We start from the raw sequence: 6,100 nt of genomic DNA on the forward strand, positions 1-6,100 counted from the left end.
TCATAGTCTCCATTGTAGTTATATTACATAATAGCTCATATTATCAATCAACAATTATATAACCTAATATCATTATTAAACAATCATTTGACTATAATTTTGTTAGTTCATACTTTAACAAGATAACTATAGTTTACTTAATTTATTTTATAACAAATCATAAAGTCATACCAAGTCTATCTTAATAGAATTTTATAAAAATAGTATCAAATAAAAAAAAGAAATATATATTCATTCCTTTTCAATTCCTGGTGTTCTTTCTACTATTAATGGAAAGAATACTGGGAGTTGAAAGGGATAAGAAGTTGTCCCTTTGGTATAGTTGAACACGGAGAACAATATAGGAGCAACACTGTGATTTATTAAATACTTTTAATTTTTTAGGAGCATTTTTTATTTTTGGTTGAAAATACAAATTATGATTTCCACCCCCCTCCCCCTGCTAGCCATTGCACAAACATGTCCTGACAACTTTTTTTTGGTCATGTTGTCATCATCTGCCTTCATCTCATATACAACATTTGCTTGAGACAATTTAAAGTCATCTTGAGTGTTTTGAATGTCTGAGGCACCTCAAAACTGACCTTAACCACTCTAGTATTAACCATGGGAAAATCTGAGATATTTCGCTGTGATGCAGTCTGGGGACCCCTAGTGGGTGGGAACAGCCTGGACACTATTGAACACTTGAGGGTTTTTTTTGTGGGCAGGATATTCTGATGGACAGGTAGTCCTCGACTTACAACAGTTCATTTAGTGACCATTCAAAGTTACAACTGCACTGAAAAAAAGGGAGTTACGACCGTTTTTCACACTTACAATCCTTGCAACATCCCCTTGGTCACTTTATCAAAATTCAGATGCTTGGCAACTGATTCGTATTTATGATGGTTGTGGTGTCCTGGGGTGGTCATGTGATCCCCTTCTGCAACCTTCTGACAAGCAAAGTCAATGGGGAAGCCAGATTCACTTAACAACCATGTTACTAACTTACCAATTGCAGTGATTCCCCTAACAAATGTGGCAAGAAAGATTGTAAAATGGAAGCAAAATTCACGTAACAAATATCTCACTTAACAATGGAAATTTTGGGCTCAATTGCGGTCGTAAGTCAAGGACTACATGTATTGCTTTTGATTTTGCTTACGTTATCTCTAACAATTCTCTGCTCACGTAAATCGTTTTCAAATATAACCCTGAGCCTCCTTGGTAACAGTCATTATGCCAATTTGGCTACTTAATTCGTCTAACGTTCCATTTATTGTTACCATATCTGCATATATCACATCCTGACTCCTCAGACAATAGAAGAAAAACAACACAACTCCGAGACTTAAGACAGTGTGTCTTCTTCTATAGCTGCTATGAAATGTCCTGAGGAAAAAAAATCCCTCCACTTTCTGTTTAGCTAGTTTTAATTACACATTTATTTAAATGATTTATGTTGCTGCCCATCTTAAAAACATAACTCTGGGCAGTTCTCAATAGTCTTCTAGATTAAATAATCCTTTTCCCTCATACGTTAACAACAGTATTATTACCGAACATCGCCATCACTTTGCTCCCAAAATATACAATGATGGAAAAATATTTGATACACTTTTAAACTTATATAAATTTATCTCAGATTCTTAAGCTTTATTGTAACAAGCTAACATGAAGAGCAGATCACATTGTCAAGAAACCAGTGTACTTCTGACTTACAGGTCACCCTCAAGTTATAACCATTTGCTTAGTGACCACTTGAAGTTACAGCAGCTCTGAAAAAAGGGGATTTACAACTGATCCTTGCCCTTAAAACCGCTACAGCATTCTCATGGCCACGGGATCAAAATTCAGGCATTTGGCAATCAGCCTGTATTTAAGATGGTTGCAGCATCATGGATTGCCATTTGCAACTGGTTTCTGACAAGAATAATCAATACAGGAACCTGGATTTGCTTAACGACCAGGTGATTCCCTTAATAACTGTGGTGATCTGCTTAAGAACCATGCCAAAAAACAGGTCCTTAAAAATCAGGCACAACTCATTTAAAAACCACCTTGCTTGCTAACAGAAATTCTGGTCCTAACTGTGGAAGTAAGTAAAAAAATAGCTATATGAGTAGTCCTCCATTTACGACCACAACTGAGCCCCAAATTTCTGTTGCTAAGCGAGACATTTGTCAAGTGACTTTTTTATCCCATTTTGCGACCTTTCTTGCCTCAGTTGTTAAGTGAATCACTGCCATTGGTAAGTTAGTAGCATAGTTGTTAAATGAAACTGGCTTCTCCATTGACTTTGCTTGTCAGAAGAGCCACCAGAGTTATTCTGTCTTTCCACTTTCCATAAATGAACGGGCCTTCTCTCTCTCACATGAATCCACTTACGGGAGTTGTGCACTCTGCACAACTCTGCTCCACACTCCAGGCATGTATAGAGTTTTCTCCCCAGCGTGGGTGCTTTTATGAAAAGTGAATGATCTGCTCTGTTTGAAGCTTTTATCGGCATTCCAGGCATTTGCAAGGTTTCTCTGCTCTGTGGGTCTTTCGATGAAAAGCAAGTCTGCTACAGGTGCTGAAGGCCTTTCCACATTCAGTGCATTTATATGGCTTCTCCCCTGTGTGAATCCTTTTGTGGGAAGCGAGGACGCTGATCCATTTGAAGTGCTTCCCACATTCCAGGCACTTTGTCAGAAATGGTGTACGGTTTCCTGCCTAAGCAGGGGTTGGACTAGAAGACCTCCAAGATCCCTTCTGTTATTCTATTCTAATTGCAAATAAGGTTTCTCCCATGTGGATCCTTTGATGGAACGAAAGGGAGCTGCTATCGCTAAAACATTTGCCACACTAAGTGCACTCATAGGGCTTCTCCCCTGTGTGGCTCTTTTTGTGGATTGAAACCCTCACAGCTTCAATCTCAAATTGTCTACTGTGAACCTCACTCCATTCCTAAGAGGTCCTTAAAGAGGGCGTGCATAATAGAATAGAATAGAATTCTTTATTGGCCAAGTGTGATTGGACACACAAAGAATTTGTCTTGGTGCATAAGCCCTCAGTGTACATAAAAGAAAAGATACATTCATCAAGAATCATAAAGTACAACACTTAATAATAGTCATAGGGTACAATAAGCAATCAAATCATACTAGGAAACAGTCCATATAAATCGTAAGGATACAAGAGACACAGTTACAGTCATACAGTCACGAGTGGGAGGGGTAATAAGGAGTGATGAGAAGATAGTAATAGTAGTGTAGACTTTGTAAATGGTTGGACAGCACTGAGGGAATTATTCAAGGTTCGAAAGTGGGAACTACCGATACCAGCTTAATTCAGTTTAGCTATGTTAAAAGTGAAACAAATTGAAAATGAGCAGAAGATGATAATGCAAGGCATTCTGGAGAAGGAGAGAAATGATGCGAAAAATGCTGTTGAAGAACATGTGTATGTTTTGAGAGATAAGCTTTGTGGTGCCTATGAAAAATTCATAACTGAAGATGATTCAAGAAAAATAACATTAATGTTAGAGGATATAGAAAACTGGCTTTATGAAGATGGAGAGGACCAACCAAAACATGTATATGTTGAAAAACTTCAGGAAATGAAAGAAATTGGTGGCCCTATTCATGATAGATATAAGGAATATGAAGAGCGACCAAAAGCATTATTTGATTTAGAAAATAAACTCCAGATGCTTATGAAAACTCTAGAAGAATATGAAAATAAGGATAAAAAATATGATCACATTGATCCTGTTGATATGGGAAAGGTTGAAAAATATTCCAGTGAAGCAATGAACTGGTTGAGCTCAAAAATGCATATACAGCACAGACTGAATTTGACACAGGATCCTATTATTAAGGTGGCAGAAATAAAAGCAAAATCTAAGGAACTGGACAATTTATGTAATCCAATTATTTACAAATCTAAGTCCAAAGCAGAACCACTGTCTAAAGATCAAGGAAAATCTAATAGTGAACAAAACATGAATGGACAAAGTAGCTCTGACACTAAATTAGATGATAGTTGCCAGCAGCCTGAATCATCTGAAGAAATGGACATGGACTAATTTTATACTTCTTTGAGTTCATTAAAAACAGTGCAAGTAAAAAAATAAAAATAAAAAAAAGCAAAATGAATTGGTAAATGTCTATGTTCTCAGTCATCCAGGTCATGGTTGTCCCCAAAGGTGCTTTTTCCAGTTGCCTCTTGAAAAAGCAACTCTGGGGAACAAACACGTTGGTATTTTTCCTGGGTAGTGATGTAGGGCGTTTGAACTCAAAATAGAGGTTACAAATAGTTAATAGTAGATTGCAAATTTGTTACAATAATAATAGTCTTCCCTGATATATAAAAAAAAATCAAAGATCACACATTGAGATTTAAAAAGTAAAAGAGTTTGGAAAATATAAAAATTATTTCTGGCTCCATAGCTTCTCCTCTCCTCCCATTCCATGAACATCAACACTGTCAACAGAGATAAACATCCATACAAGAAAAAAAAAAGGCTAAATAACTTTTTAGATTCAGGGACACTAAAAAAATCTGTTCTGTGTGGCTGAGATACAGACTCTTAAATCTTTGTTGCCACCTACTGGCTAGAGGCACTCAAGGGATCCATCTGTATAGCTTGATTAATTAAAAGTGGCAGGAAAGAATAAACAAGGTAGTGTGTGCCTGAATCAAATCCACAAAAGTTAGTTCAACTGCAAATGCCAAAGTAGTTCAGGGAGGTTCCCCCCCACCCCTTTCAAGGACTATTAGCTGATCTTATTATGAAGCCTGCAAGTATTTAACAAAGTGAAATTCAATGTAGAGAAAAGTAAAGTCCGACACTTAGGCAAGAAAAACCCAAAGTGCACATATAGACTGGGTGAAACCAGGTTCAATAGCAGTAAGTGAGAGGGATCTTAGAGTCTTAGTGGACAACCAGCTAAATATGAGCCAACAGTGTGTGGCAGAAGCCAAAAAAGCCAATGCAATCCTAAATTGCATTAACAGAGGGATACAATCAAGATCAAGTGAGGTACTAATACCACTCTATAAAGCCTTAGTAAGACCACACCTAGGGTACTGCATCCAGTTTTGGTCACCACTCTATAAAAAAGATGTTGAGACTCTAGAAAGAGTACAGAGAAGAGCAACCAGGATGATTAGGGGACTGGAGACTAAAACATATGAAGAACAGTTACAGGAATTGGGCTTGGCTAGTCTAGTGAAGAGAAGGACCAGGGGAGACATGAGAGCAGTGTTTCAATATTTGAGGGGCTGCCACAGGGAGGAAGGGGTCAAGCTATTAAAGCACCTGAAGGCCAGACAAGGAATAATGGATGGAAAATGAACAAAGAGGGAGTTAACCTGGAAATAAGGAGACATTTTTTGACAGTGAGAACAATCAACCAATGGAACAGCTTTGCCCTCGGAAATTGTGGGAGCGCCATCACTTGAGACCTTCATGAAGAGATTGGACTCCCATCTGTCAGAAATGGTGTAGGGTCTCCTGCTTGGGCAGGGGATGAACTACATGAACTACAAAGTCCCTTCCAACTCTGGTTATCTGTAAGTAGGCTGTCCATCCATGGTCAGAAGGAGCATCCTCTCCCCTTTCTTGCTCGCTGGGGCTTTGCATGGGAAAAGTATGCCCCTCCTCCTCGCAAAGACCAGATCTCTCCCTATTTTTCTAAGAAAAGGAGGAATTCTCTCCCTTCTATGGAACTGCGTGTGCAGATTTTAACTTGTGCACTGTGCGTTTTTCTTTCTTGTACCACACAGGAAAAGAGAACTTAGAAGATTTCTCCACCCCCCCCCACCCCCCAGGCTCTCTCCCACCATTCAGATTCCCTTTAAATATTCGCCTTTAACTAAATGTTGGAATTTTCTTTCCGGACAGCCAACGCGACAGTCTTCTCTTGTTCTGAGAGCAAAACACACACCGGGACTTTATACTTTGGACCATTTCTCAGCGCTTCCCCTTTTCACAATGGACTGGTCATTCGAAGGGTTAAAATAAAAGAGCGCGTCTTCCTAGAGAAGAGAAATTCCAGCGGGCGACCATTGTTTCCTCTCTCCGCCTCTATAACTCCCCGTACGTATCACACGTCTTTTCCGTCTATCAGCC

General features: G+C 38.8%; 1 pseudogene; it reads left to right on the forward strand.

Moving 5' to 3' along the window:
• Nucleotides 1-3,325: 3,325 nt before the first annotated feature.
• Nucleotides 3,326-4,051, forward strand: LOC113451359 (heat shock 70 kDa protein 4L pseudogene; annotated as a pseudogene).
• Nucleotides 4,052-6,100: the final 2,049 nt, after the last annotated feature.

This window comes from Pseudonaja textilis, chromosome 2 (assembly GCF_049901715.1).
Source record: "Pseudonaja textilis isolate UNSWEBS1 chromosome 2, rPseTex1.2, whole genome shotgun sequence".
NCBI classification, from domain to species: domain Eukaryota; kingdom Metazoa; phylum Chordata; class Lepidosauria; order Squamata; family Elapidae; genus Pseudonaja; species Pseudonaja textilis.